The sequence below is a fragment of the Equus przewalskii genome, chromosome 10 (assembly GCF_037783145.1).
Source record: "Equus przewalskii isolate Varuska chromosome 10, EquPr2, whole genome shotgun sequence".
Classification (NCBI taxonomy): domain Eukaryota; kingdom Metazoa; phylum Chordata; class Mammalia; order Perissodactyla; family Equidae; genus Equus; species Equus przewalskii.
The window spans coordinates 30,049,836-30,064,510 of record NC_091840.1 but is presented as its reverse complement, the minus strand read 5'-3'; the positions used below and the strand labels follow the sequence as shown (position 1 = coordinate 30,064,510).

The 14,675-nt window shown below is 44.4% G+C and overlaps 1 long non-coding RNA gene across 1 annotated transcript in view; it reads left to right on the top strand.

Annotated features, from left to right (window-relative positions):
- The window catches only part of LOC139073917 (uncharacterized), a 30,868-nt gene continuing 16,193 nt past the window's right edge, over window positions 1–14,675 (top strand). Inside the window, exon 1 of the long non-coding RNA XR_011523099.1 lies at window positions 1–107. This is a non-coding gene — a long non-coding RNA (uncharacterized lncRNA). The remainder of the gene's footprint in view (window positions 108–14,675) is intronic.

The window sequence follows — 14,675 nt, the reverse complement described above, 5'->3', positions numbered from 1 at the left end:
GGCAAATCTCCAAAGGCAACTGACCTCGAAGAAGCTGGTTCACCTCCCTCCTTGTGAAGCGAAATAGTTTCCCAAGAGGACTCGAGGAATGTTTTTAGTTTAATAAGGTTAGAATTACTGTGTTCATGTCTTTCTGCTGCTTTTGCTATTTTAAACAGACAGTGCCAACATGTTCTTATGTTCTGTGCCATTCCCACCTACATCCCTGCAAGGCATCGCTGGTGTTATTTTTCCGAGGAACAGTGCCACTGTGCACTGTAGCCGCTTTGCAAGAAGAGTTAAGCTATTCTCATCAGGGGCCTGTTCGACACAACAGAACACTCTCATTCTCCTACACAGCTCATTAGCACCCAGACTTCACTGCAGCCAGAAGTCGTTAAGTCGAAATAGACTGGCTAGGCTTAAGCGGGCCTTGGGAAAATATGCTTTGGAGCCTTACCTTGTCTGCTGGGAGAGGTCGCAGGTCGTCTTGCCACTCTGTGCCAGGCCAAACTCAGTGCACCCAATCAAATGGGTCAGTCACGGAAAAAGGGAAATTTATTGATCAAAAGGATTTGGTTCTTGTAAAATCACGAGTGTCTTCTGAGTCCCATCTTGGAGCTGTGTGTTGAGTCAGCCTGGAATCAGCCAGCCTGTGACAGATTGGCTGAGTGAGCTTAGGCAACTTACGTATTCCCTTTGGGCCTCAGTTCCTATCTGCAAAAGGGGTATAGCACCCCCCTCATAGTACAGTCATAGGATTAAATAATATACCAAAAGTGTCTAGTTTGTGCATTCTGCTATGTGATTGGCACTAGATAAATGTTAGCTTCCTTCCCATATGGCCGAGCTCTTACAATTATGGTTATAGCCCACCTGCAGAGATCTTTCACGCAGAAACAACCGAAAGGAACAGTTCAGTAGCACTCTTAAAAAATTATGTGCATTCTTTAGCTCTTAAAAATGGTCCTGGAGCAAACTATGGCCAAAGCTAAACTGAGGCACGTGGTCACCTCAGGCTTTCTGATGATTTTGTGTCCTTTGTAACAAATGTTCGTTAAATATTCAATATTTCTTGAGACAGCGGCTGAGTAGTACATGGAGAAAGGGTGGGAAAGGAGGATGCTGGGCAGGTCTCTTTTTGTGCCCAGCTGGGGACACACATACTCCACTTGGTCCAACCAGAGGCCTTTTGTTAACTGGACCCACACGCTTTGGACAGCACTTTGGTCACCATCCCTTGTTACTTGAGCATGCTTGTGGGGAGACTAACCCACCTGACCGACCCCTAGTGGCTTATTAAAGAATTACTCCTAACTACAGCGCTATAATGTCTTCTCCAGCTCGTTTCTTTCCCAGTGGCCATAGGTTCCTCTAGTCACACATTCCTTCAACAAATGTTTATAGGGTATCAAGTATGTGCCAGGGACTGGTCTAGGCACTGGAGATGCTAAAAACAAAAACAAAAACGAAAACCCCTGCCTGTTCTCAGGCCCCGTGATTCCCTACCCCCCACCCCCACCCCGCTTCCTTTTTCTGGGTTTGAGGCCTTGGTGAGTTTTTGCTGCTCTGCTTTTTGCACCATACAGATGCCTGTGGCCAGTGAACTGGACAGTGTGTACAGGCAAGTAGAAAGTGATGCTGATTTAACTAGCTTTTCACCAAGATCGCCTTACTTCGTGCAGTAGATTTGTGTCCGCCGTGCTGGGTTTGAATTCCCTGTCTGAAAATCAGCTCTTGCTTTGGAGAGCGCTAAAGAAGCTCACTATATAAGGAGCCCTGTGGTGAACTCTGCCTTCAGATGCTTAATCCTTGAGAGGGAATGAATCCCCCTCTACTTCGGCCCCACATTTGTTCACGTGTGTCAGGTTCCTTTGAAGCAGGGTTTCCCTAGCCTCCCAGGCAAGGATGATGAGTGAGAAACACCTGTCTGGGCCGAGATGTTTTCTGTCCTTGTTTACAGTGTCTGAGCTGCGTATAGCCCCTTCGTCATTCACCCCAACCCGGCCGTGTGTCATATATGTGTTAGTGGCTGGGGATGCAATACCAAATAAGGTAAGTCTCTGCCCTCCAGGCTCCTACGTCTCCTGGGGAGAAGGACATGGGAACAAATTAGCAATTATAATGTGACAATATCCCAGTGTTTGTATTGGATGCTGTTATTGGAGGCGGGAATGATTAACTCTGCCCAGGGCAGTCAGAAGTCCTCTCTGCAGAGGCAATTTCTGTTGAGACTTGAAGGGTGAGTGAGGAATTACTGGGAAGACAAGAAGTGAGGGGGCAGAGGGGAAAGACAACATTTGGGGCATAGGAAAGGGCATGTGCAGGGGCACGTGGCGGGTTTCAGGAACAGCATGGGATGTCTGGAAGGGGAGGTGATCATTTAGATGAAGTGCCTACTGAGGGCCCATTATACCCGATCTATATATGGAAGATGGCCTTGTATGCATATGAGTTTTGCTGCAGCAAGCTCTGAATCCTAGATAGGTTTCTTTGTCCCAATATTTCTGGGCTTCCTTTTCCTTTTTTTGTACCCCTCACAACCACATAGCACCATAGAATTCTTACGGAAGGCAAATATTCCATGGTTCATCTGACCTAATTCTTATGTTACTGCATTAATATTACGATAATGCATGGTAAAGTACATTATGAACTGGTTGGACGAATCATCCGTCATTGGGATTATTATCCTTTGGTGTTGATATAGCTAATCAAGATCTGAGGGTATTTGTAGAGACCTTCATCCAGGTGTCCAGTTCGTTCAACACAGAATGAGCCCCACCTGTGTGCCAGCAGGATCGTGCCAGATGCCATTCCAGGTGTTGGAGATACAACAGTGAACCAAATAGACACAAGTCCTTGCCTCATGGGACTGACGTTCCAGTTGGGGGGAAGAAGACTGTAAACAAAATGTATAAGTAAAATATATAGTATGTTAGATGGTAGTAAGTGCTCCAGAGGAAAATCAATCAGGAAAGAGAAGGGGAGAGACGGGGGAGAGCTGGGAGAGAGCGGTCTTGGCGATGAGGTCGGGGGGGTGACAGAGGCTCTCGCCTTTGACCAAACTCTAGTCAGGCTCCTCTGAGTCCTCTTTCTGACTAGTCCCTGACCGTGGACTCTGTCCTTGGCCCGTTTAATCCAGTTTGGGCAAGAATCCTGCTGGGTCCCCCACCCTTGCTAGCTAATGCAATTCCTTATCCCCTACCATTGCTGTCTTATCACCCTGGCCTGCCTGCAGTAAGAATCCCCTGGCCTTGTTGTTTCCTCTTAGTAATTTTCCAGCCACTGCCCCCGCTCCCTGCTCCTTGGCTGAGAATCACCTTTTGTCCTTGTAGTCAGAGTTGGGTCTGCTCTCTCTTCCTGACTACAAAACCCCATTGCAGTAGCCCTCCTGAATAAAGCCTGCCTTACTGTCTTTAACAAGTGCTTTGGATAATTTTTTCTCTAACAGAGGTACTGAATGGCCAGATACATAGGACCTTGGAAGCTACTGTAAGGTCCATGGACGCATGTGTGGGGTTGTTATTAGTAGTGAACTTCCTTATGGAATCATTTATCCCTGGGTATCAGGAAGATCCCAGCATCTGGATCCTGAATACCGAGTTGAGTCCTGGCTCCTAAACACTGGAAAGGACCTGGGCAAGTCCCTGAATTTCAGTTTGTTTATCTTTAAAATGCAGATTATAGGAATAAGACAGTCAACCTCAGGGGATAGTAGAAACACTGTAAAAATGTTAAGTTAAAGATGAGCACCCATCTTAAAGACAGAAAGTGGGCCAGTGTGTTCCCAAGCAGCCCTGACTTGTCTAATGGTTTAGGAGGGGAGATTTGCAACTCACTAGCTGGGAGGGAGGTGAAGTCACCCTGCTGACCTTCCTCCCCTGTCCGCCCCCACCTCCACCCCTCCCTGGCTGTCCTAGCTCTTTGAAAAGAAAGCTTCTTTGTGCAGTGTCTTACCTCTCTTCTGCCCATTGATTTAACTTGTTCATGTGGAGGCCTCGGTGGTAGAACTCGCATCCTGTATCTGGCCAAACGTTATCTTTTTTACTTGTCAGCTTTAGGAGCTTGAGCCAGTGGGAGATTAAAAGACTGACTCGTCACAGATGTGAAGCCACTGGTGTGGCTCTTCACAGATCTGTTTTGGGGGTTGTGACCTGGCAACCAATGGAGAGGAAAGGAGCAAGTGACTTGGCCATGCTGAGCCTTGATTTCCTCCTTGTGAAAGGGAGGATTATGCTCTCAGCCTCGAAGGGCCATGGTGAGATTATCTGCACAAAGTATCTAACACAGGACTTGGTAATCAATATGTGCCGAACTCCATTCCCAACCATTCTTCATCAGAGGTGCCCTGGAGAAAGTGAAATAGCCCTTGGCTGGGGATTAGGGCAAAGAGGTACAAGCAGAGTGCTCTCCTACTTAGCTCCTTTCATCCCATATTAGTGACAGGCGGCCCTGCTCCTATCTAAAGCTTTTCCTCAAGCCTGTCAGCTTCATGGCCTTGCTCTACCAATCATGTCTCTCCTTTGGCTTCCATCACACTTATCCTCCCTAAGGAACTCGACAGCATTGTGTGCTCTCCATTCTTAAACCTCCCCTGAGTCCTGGCCTCCCTGACACCACTGCCTCCTGGTTTCCCCCAGGCATTTCTGGCCGCTCTTTCTCAGTCTTCTTTCCTGGCTCCTCCTGCTCTACTGGTCCTTAAATATTGGTGTCCCAGGTCTCCCTCTCAGGCCTCTTTCTCTCTTTCCCTCCTCACCCTCGCTGATCTCACTGATGTCCATGGTGAGGGTCTCTAGCCCCAAACTCTCTCCTATCTTCCAAATCCTTAAACCCATTTGCCTCCTGGCTATTTCCATATAGATGTCCCATTCCCACCTCAAAGTCAATACAGTCATGCAGTGCATAACAATGTTGCAGTCAACAATGGACTGCATATACGACAGTGGTCCCATGAGATTAGTACCATATAGCTTAGGTGTGTAGTACGCTGTACCAACTAGGTTTGTGTAAGTGCTACAGGGGAGGAAGAAATTTTCCTCTACCCTTCTAAGTTCTTCTGGATGGTTTAAGAATTAAATTGACATGAGACAGATTAACAGTAGAAACACAACAAAAGTTTAATAACATGTATACATGGGAGAGACCCAGGAAAACTGAGCAATTCACCAAAATGGCAAAGCTCTCCCTGTAAATACCATCCTCAGCTAAAGAAAAAAGAAGGTGTTGGGGGTGGGGAGAGTCAGGGACTTCAAAGGGAAGGAAGGCAACTCACAGGTAGGTGAAAAGGAGCAAACGTTTGGAAAGCAAGTGTTTGGCCGCACAGAAACAGAAGAACACAGAGGGGACCCCAAAAAACAGGCTTTTCTAGGTTCCTCCCTGTCTACCACCTAGTTCATGTTAAGCTAAGGTCATAGCTTGCTTCAGGAGACAGGTTTTTTTGTCTGAATTCTTTTAGATAGTAAAGGGGGAGGTAACAAGAAAAACTTTCTGAATCTTTTGTCTCTTAAAAATAATCAACCTAAAATAATTCTCATGTTACAGAGGTACATTTTGGGGTGGCAAATTTTGTTCCCCTTCAGTACATTCTGTGATGTTTTCCCAACAACAAAATCACCTGACGACTCATTTCTCAGAACGTATCCGTATCCTTAAGCAATGCTTGACTGTATTTTCAAAGCTAAATAATCATCTTTTCTCCCAGACCTGATTCTCTGCCTGTATTTCTTATGTAAGCCAACAGTATGATTATCTCCACAGTCACCTAAGCCAGAAACGTGGAAGTCATTCTAGACTTCTCCCTCCCTCACATCTACCCCAAGCTTCACACTCTGCTCAGAGTCTCTCTCTCTAACCCCTCACCTTCTCCACGGGCACTGCCTTAGTTGAGGCCTTTATCTAGCCTCAGTTGGTTTACTGTGATAGCTCCCAACAGGTCACTCTGCCACCCATCCCACTCCTTCAGTCTCACACATCTGCAGTCTGGTCTCTACGTTTCTACCAGCACACTCTTTCTGAAATGAGTCTGATCTGATTCTCTGAAGTAGTTCCCCTTCTCCTTCAGAATAAGCCCAGGGTTGGATTTGGTGCACACTTACCTGTCCAGACTCATCTCTGCCAATCCTAAGATACCCTCCAGCCAATCAAAATGATTGCTGTTCCTCAAATATACCACTGCCTTATCATGCCTCCATACCTTTGTATATGTTGTACCCTCTTCTTAGAATGCCCTCCCTCCCCTCACCTTCAGCTTTATCCATCCACATCGAAAATTCCTACTTATCCTTCAAGTCCCAGTTCAAGTGTTATCTCCTAGAAGTCTTTTTTGACCCTACTGGGCTTAAAAAGGGCTCCTCCAGCACATTCTTCAAAGCCATTCCACTATGATAGACATTCAGTGTACTGTGTTGTGCTCATCTGTTTCACTCAACAAACCTCAAGGTAAAGGAAGGTTTCTAATCTTTGTACCACTGACCCTTAAGAAGTTCTTGACACATAGGAGCTACTTGGAACATGCTTATTGAATAAGTGAATGAATGGATGATTAAATGAAAACTTGATGGTCAGTGGCATAGAATGGAGCATTTGTTGAAAGAACGTCAATATTGAGAAGACAAGAAACTGGGAGTCCAGGCTGTTGGGTGAGCCATTAGCATGTATACTGAACTCTTTGAAAGTGACAGCAAAGAGAGAAAAGTCTTGAGCCAGGCTTAACCCCAGATGACTTTCCTCTTACTGCCCAACTCACCACCCAACATCTATCTGAGCCACCTCTACCTTCCATCTTGCAAAGCTCAGCCTGAGCAAAACAAAATTAAGAAGGTAAAAAAAAAAATTTTAATTATTGCAATGCTGAATTAAAATGCCCTGCACTCCTTGGGATTATTTGCTCTTCGAGATTATGTACCACCCCTTAGCATGGATGATCAAGGACTGACCACCTCTCTTTCTCAGGACACTTTGTTTCCTGAAGCATCAGAGCAAACTGATAACACCTTATGGAGCGAAAGCTGTGTCAAACCAACCAAATCAACCAGGGGGCATTCTGGAGGACCAGAAGGTCTAGGGTCTCATCTCAGCCAGGTGGAGCACAAAGGCCCTTTCAGCTTTAATTCCAGGGCAGCAGGGGCCCTGGACTATAGTCACCCACAAACCCGGGTGATTCCGAGGAATGTTCTAATAATAGCATCTCCCAGCTTAAGACATTCCTCTGGAAATTTTCCAAGTGCTTCTATGGCTCTCACTCTGCCTTCTTTTTCAATTTTCTTGGGAGGCCATTTGGAGGCAGCGAATGTTCTAATTCCTATGTTACAGTTGGAGAAAGCGAACTGCCTAGGAGGTAAATAATAACCCAAGATCACACAGCAAATTGGAGATCAAGCCAGGACCTGCACCCAGGCAAAAATAACTTCTGAAAGGCCACTTTACCGAGTCTTCTATGAAGCATCATCTGCTCTTTATTTAAGTCTGGGGGAAAATTAAATTTGGGAAAAAAGAATAGAAGCATAATTAAAGGATCTGGCAAGAGAATATAAAACCCGGAGGGAACAACTCATTCCTTTGTGCCTTTTTTTTAGCTGCTTGAGCATGCACATGACTTTTCTTATTCCTTATTCCCAAATGTTCTTTCTTTTTTTTAAGTCAAATCTTAAGGCTCTGAAACCCATACCCTTTAGCACCTGACTTCCTTGGGGCCTGACCTTCCTTTGGTTTACTCTGCCAGGGGCTGACCAAGCAACTCAACTCTATCCTTTTAATTGTTTTTAACTTTTTGTCATGGAAAATTTCATATGGATACAAAGGTACACAGCAACTCGACTCTAAACAGAAAGGCAAATAATGCAAAACAAGAAACCTACGCCTAAGTATGTATTTCCATCTCAGGAAATCGTTGGCCCGTTCTTCAACTGCACCGAGGTAGGATGAACTCAAGACTTGGAGAAGAATATCTGCATCCAGCTCTCCCTCTTCTGAACTGTGTGACTTTTGCAAAGTCGCTCTGAGGGTTGGTTTCTTTACTTGCAAAATAAGAATGATCAAACCAACCCCACAGAATGGCTATGACAATGAAATGAGATAATGTCTGGGAATATGTTTTATAAGTTATAAAGTGCTCTTAAAATGTGAAGAACTATTATTAATATTTCGCAGGGCCCTTGGAGCATTGCCATGCCAAGAGTGGTTAACAAGCTCAGGAATGTAGACAGAAGGTTTGTGTGACAGGAGCTCTGCCATGCCCACCCTCTGTTCAAGCTTGGTCCTGAAGCTGTCATCTCATGCCATTTTGCTTTTCACCCACTTGACTAGCAACCTTGCTACCCACTACTCGTTTTCCTCCTTATTTGGAGGACAATTTGTCCATCAATCTTGTCTTCCCAACTTTACCCAAGTGGCACCTGCGATCTTTTTATTCCAGTGAAATCCTGATTGGCAGCACCTCCACCCAGTAATTAGGACCCAGGCAGGAAGCAATGTGGGCTTAGGAAGGAGAGCAGAGAAGGAAGACTCCTCGTAGCAGGCTCCTATGGGTCAGGGAGGGACCTACTCTCCCTAGAAGGCAGTTTGGGGACCAGTGGTACACAAGATGAAGTCTGTGACCCCATGGAGGTTATATTCCAGAGGCGGAGCTAACTGTCAATGAGTAAATATAAACATAAATAATACGTAAAATAAATAATATTTCAAATTGTGAAGGAAATAATGCAGAGTTAGGGACTAGCAAGAGACTGGAGGTAGGAGGTGGCTAATTCAGATAGGGTGGTCAAGGTCATGGGTTGTGGCTTTAGTTTTGTTAAGTGCCCTCCCTACCCCACCTCATTGTGAACAAGGAAGCTAAGAGCCCCGCTTGCTGCTGGCAGCCATCCCATACCCTGAGGGGAGCTATTTATAGGATGAAGCCATCACTGCACAGAACAGAACAGAAAAAGGAAAACTTGCGTCCTTGATGCTATGGTTAAGCCACTGTATCATTAAACCCTGAAGTCCACCTAACTCTGGACCTTCCAGCTAGGTGAGCCAACAACTTTCTCAGGCCACTTTGATTTGAGTTTTCAATGCCCAGCATCCAAAAGCATCATAACTGATGTGTGCCTCTTGTGGGTTACAGTCCCCACCCCAGGCAGCTTATCCATCCAACCACATGCAACTCTTCCCATGAAGATTCGGACAAACCTAAGTTTCTCCATCTTCTTACGTTTCCAGGGATGCCATTACCCAGGTGAGGCACTTCTTAATGTGCCTAACATATTAATGATACTTGACAAGTGTCTGTTGAACTGAACTCAGCAAATATCCAGAGCACTGCTGAAAAAGGCAAAAGATGCAGGAAGTCCTAGTCTCCCAAAAGACAAGGACATTCCAAAATAAATTTGCAGCCCTTTCTAGGTCACAGAAAGCTTTCATGTACCTCATGCCATTTAACCTTGTCCTACTCCAGGGACCACCATTATCTTCATTTTATGGATGAAGAAACAGAGAATGAGAAAGGTCAAGTCAAGAGCATGGCAATTAGGTGATACTCAAAGATGATACTCTGACTCCCAATCTCCCCCCTCTTTTCTAGATTCTGAAAATTAACTGGATGCCAATTCAGTAGATATTCAGATAAGTTCCAGGTAAGCCAGAGGAATGAACAAAGAGGCGTCCATAGTCTTATTGACCTCAGAGAGCAAAGATTCTAGAGATGATGCTGTGGAAAATGTGTCTATCTGGAATCAACCAGGCCCTGGAGGGGCTGCATATTTGTGACAGGAACACAAGGACCCTTTACTATGTCACTTCAACCAAAGCTGACTGTGAACCCTACAGATTCACAGGAAAACAGGATAAAGACTTGAATAGCACCTTCCTCCCACCTCTCCCCTTATAATGCCAGCAATAAGTTGATTGCACTTTTTTTCAGTGTACAATTAATCTTTATTTTTTGAAATTTTTCTTTTTTTCTTTTCATGAGGAGGATTGGCCCTGAGCTAACATCTGTTGCCAATCGTCCTCTTTTTGCTTGAGGAAGATTGTCCCTGAGCTGAGATCTGTGCCAATCCTCCTCTATTTTGTGTGTGGGACGCTGCTACAGCATGGCTTGATGAGTGGTGTGTAGGTCCGCGCCCAGGATCCGAACCTGCAAATCCCAGGTTGCCAAAGCAGAGCACACAAACTTAACCACTATGCCACCAGGCTGGCCCTTATTTCACTTTTAAGAAACTTTTAATTTTAGAGTAATTTTAGATTTACAGAAAATTTATGACAATAGTATGGAGTTTCCCTATACCCCCACATCCAATAATAACTGGGTGTATAATATTAACATCTTACATTAGGAAGGTATATTTGTCATACTTAATGAACCAAAATTGATAAACTATTATTAACTAAAGTCCATACTTTATTCATATTTCCTTAGTTTTGACCTATCCTTTATCTGTTCCAGGTTCCCCTCCAAGGTACATTTAGTCCTCGTGTCTCCTTAGGCTCCTCTTGGCTGTGACAGTTTCTCAGACTTTCCTTGTTTTTGATGACCTTGACAGTTTTGAGGACTACTAGTCAGGCAGAACCTTTTTCAGTTTTGTGGAATGTTCTTCACCTGGAATTCACCTGATGTTTTTCTCATGATTAGACTGGGATTACAGGTTTCTGAGAGGGAGATCAACAGAGGTAAAGTGCTCTTCTCATTACATCATATCAAGGGTGCATCCTATTGACATGACTTATCACTGGGGATGTTGACCTGGGTCACCTGGCTGAGGTAGCACTTGTCAGGGTTCTCCGCTGTAAAGTTACTCTCTTTTCTCCCTCTCCATGCACTGCTGTTAGGAAGGACGTCTCTCTGCATAGCCAGCACTTATGGAGTGGGGAGTTGTGCGCCACCTCCTTGAGCGCAGAGTATCTAAATAAATTATGTGGAATTCTTCTGCAGGTAGAATGGCTGTTCTTCTTCATTTACTTATTTCTTCCATCATTCATCTATATCAGTATAGACTCATGGATGTTTATTTTATACTCTAAGTTATAATCCAATACTACTTTATTTATTTTGTTGCTCAGGTTATTCTAGCTTTGGCCGTTGGGTGCTCTTTCCATTGGCTGGTTGCAGTTTTAACCCAAACGTACATTCTGATGTCTTTTTACCTAAGAGCATGAAGCAGAAAATCAGCAGAAGTGAGGTCCTCCCTCCCATCTCTACCACAAATTTCTGTGTTGCTTTGGTCAGATCTTGACTTGTCTCTCTTTTTCTTCACCTGTACAGTAAAGTTACACCATCTGCTTCCCTTCACCTCTGCAGTGGCTGTAAAGCTAAAGTGGGATGATAGGTAGGAAAGGACTCTAGAAAATTAAAAACAAAATGAACCTTGCAAATACAAGGCTTTATTTTATTTATTTATTTATTTATTCATTCCTTCTCCCCAAAGCCCCAGTGCATGGTTGTATATCCTAGTTGTGAGTCCTCCTAGTTCTTCTACGAGCCACTGCCACAGCATGGCAACTGACAGACGGGTGATGTGGTTCCACGACCAGGAAGCCAACCAGGCTGCTGAAGAGGTGAGAGCACCAAACCTTAACCACTAGACCATTAGGGATGGCTCTCCGAGGCATCATTTTGAATCTCCACTTCCCCTCCCCACTCGCGTCTGTAGAGCTTCACAGTTCCAGCACTCAGTAAATATTTTCTGAGTGAAGGAATGAATGAAAGAAGGAATGCATGCATGCTTCCTGTGCTGTGACAGCAGATGAGCAATGGAAAAGAGAGACCGCAGCCCAGGTGTGCCAGGCGAACACATTATCTCCAGCTCAGCTCATGTCATAGCAAGTTCATAAACTTCTCAGGTGGGCTTATGATGTGCAAACCCTGGGCTTGGGGGAAGCAGGGATGCGTAAGACACAAAACATGGCATCAAGGAATTTACAATCTAGTATGTATCCAGATATAGAAACAGCTATTCAAAGAGGATGTGATATACCTCATGGGTACCAGAAATGCATCCCTACTTTGTTGTTTTCTGTAACTTGGCTTAATCTCTCTAAATGTTTCCATCCACCCTGCCCCCTGCCAACTGAATTCTTAGTCAAGCCAGTTCTGGGCTGTCTCAGTCAATTCCATGTTTTCTTCCTTTCCTTCCTAGGACTGCGTTTCAGTTCTAAGCATCATAAACTGAGTAGGCGTTAGAGGTGTGTGAGGCATTGGATACCTGGGTATCACCTGTCACCATTGTCCTGGCCTCTGCCCAATCCTCAGGTGTGGTTATCTATGGTGTGGTTGCCTGTCCATCTGCTTCATCGTGATGCAGACACCATCAGGATCTACCCACTGGCTGTCTCTCATTGCCCTTCTTGGAGGCCCAGGGAAATCTGGAATTCTCCCACACTGCTTTTGAGCCTAGGAAACTGTTAGTGGCTGCTTCAGACTCTCTCTGCTCTCAGCCTCTCACACAATAATCTCTACCTTCTGCTTTCAGGCCACAGGGGTATAAGGAACACCTGCACACTGCCTGGGTCCCAGACAAAAATCGGGGCATGGCGCCTCTACTCTTGGATGCTCACACCTATCTGGGGACACTATCACCCCACCCCCTTTGAAGCTGACTCTGGGGAGGAGGGCCCCTTCTCAGGAACACTCACCATCGGCTTTCTTGCTTTCATTCCAATCCTCTAATGTTCTTCCTCTTGGGAGACGGAGGTGGGCAGAGGGGAGCCCCGCGCAGCAAGGATCTTGTCAAATGGTTACAGCTTATGCTTGGACTATGAGGTCACTCTTGAGACCCAATAATTTGATAATGTTGCTCTTGCTTTTTACTCGCACCTTGGACTCTAGAGACCTTTTATCTAGCGGCCTGTATGCAGAAAGATCTCAAGAGGATGAAAGAAGGTTGGGAGGGGAAAAAGCAAGATGTAGTAATTGGGGAACACACCAGAACCAGTGAGAGTCAAAAGCAGCCTCTTCTCCCTCTAGAGCTTAGTAAGGTGATGAGGAAAACAGGATGGGGGCAGTGGATCTATGCCCTTAGTTCACTCTTCATATGCCTCTTTAGGCAGTGTAGACTCTTGCCTAGAGGAGGTGCTTTCTCTCTTCTGGTCTATGTTGGTGAGTCTCTGAGAGTAAGTGATAAAAGGACCTTTGGTTTGCCTAACTCATCACAGTTTACCAAGCATTTTACATCCCTTAGTGCATTAGGTTATGACATCCCCGTGAGGAGGGCAGATATTATCATCCTCATTTTACAGATGAGGACACCAAGGTTCAGAGAGGTTAAGGGACTTGGCCTGGGCAAACCAGAGAATGACAACAATCACCAGAACTTACGATCTTCTGTTTCTAAACCTTTGTGAGGGGTACACTCAAAAGTGTGCCTTATCACCTTTGGAGAAGGAAGAAATGGCAAGGCAGAAAGCCCATCTCATTCCTTCAGCTTCAGGGAAATTGCTGTGATGTCACAATTACAACAGGAGCACCTAATTCTTCAGTGTTAGTAAACTGCCCTTCAGGTCCGTGGAGAGGAGTATGTGATAACAAAAAGGGTGCAAATTTGGGTACTAATCATTTGTTCATTTAACAAACATTTATTGTCTACGAGTGTTGGATAGTGTTCTAGGTCTTAGGGATCAAAAAAGATGAAGACCACAAGATTTTAGAAGTTTACTCTCTGGTAGCGAGAGACACGTGAACAAATAAGTGAAATGCAATCTTAGGTGAATCTTCAAGATTGATCCAGAGTTCAGTTTGGCTCAAAGAGGGACTGGTCAGTCCTGGAGAGCAGAGGTGGGAGGCTTAAGAGAGGAGATGCTTGTTGGACTGAGTCTAAAAAAGTGAGTTTTTGCCGTGTGAATAGGGAGGTGAGGGACAGGGCAATTGAAGGAGAGGAGGTGTCATGGGGAAAGGTCCTGAGGCACGAAATGACATGAAGTATCTCAGGAAATGAACTTCCCTGTAACTGAATCATTACGTGCAAAAGGGATGAAGATGAGGATCAGTCTGAAGAACTTGGCCAGAGGCTAGAGGGCCTTGTAAACCATGCCCAGGGGTTGTCGTCTAAGCACCTGCTGACCAAAACGCTAGCTACTAGCCACCTGTGATTAGAGAGCATTTGAAATGTGGCTAGTGTGACTGAGGAATTTAATTTTTAGTTTTAATTCATTTAAATTTAAAAACTGGTATTCAATTCAATTATTGGAAAACTTTTGAGTATGTTTGGAACAACTTGGATAAGCGCATCTACTCTTTCAACTCAATTGTAAATTTTATGCAATCTAAATATAAATCAAGTATTTCCAATGAAAATTTGACATCTGAATTGAAATATGCTGTAAGCATAAAAATATACACCAGATTTCAAATATTTGGCATGAAAAAAGAGTGTAAAATATCTCATTAATGATTTTTATATTGGTTACATATTAAAATGATAATATTTTTGATATATTGGGTTCAATAATATATATTATTAAAGTACATTTCACTTGTTTTGTTTTTTTCTTACTTTTAAAATTTTCTGGTAGCCACATAGAAAGATTACACATGTGGCCTGCATTATATTTCTATTGGACAATGTTGTTTAAGCGTTGAGGGAATGTTGAAGAATTTTATGTAGGGTACAGACATGATTGGATTTGCATTTGGAGTGGACATTCCGGTAGCAAAGGGGAGGATAGACTGGAGGGATTAAGGCTGGAGAAAGGTACACTGGTTAGGAAGTGATCGCAATGGT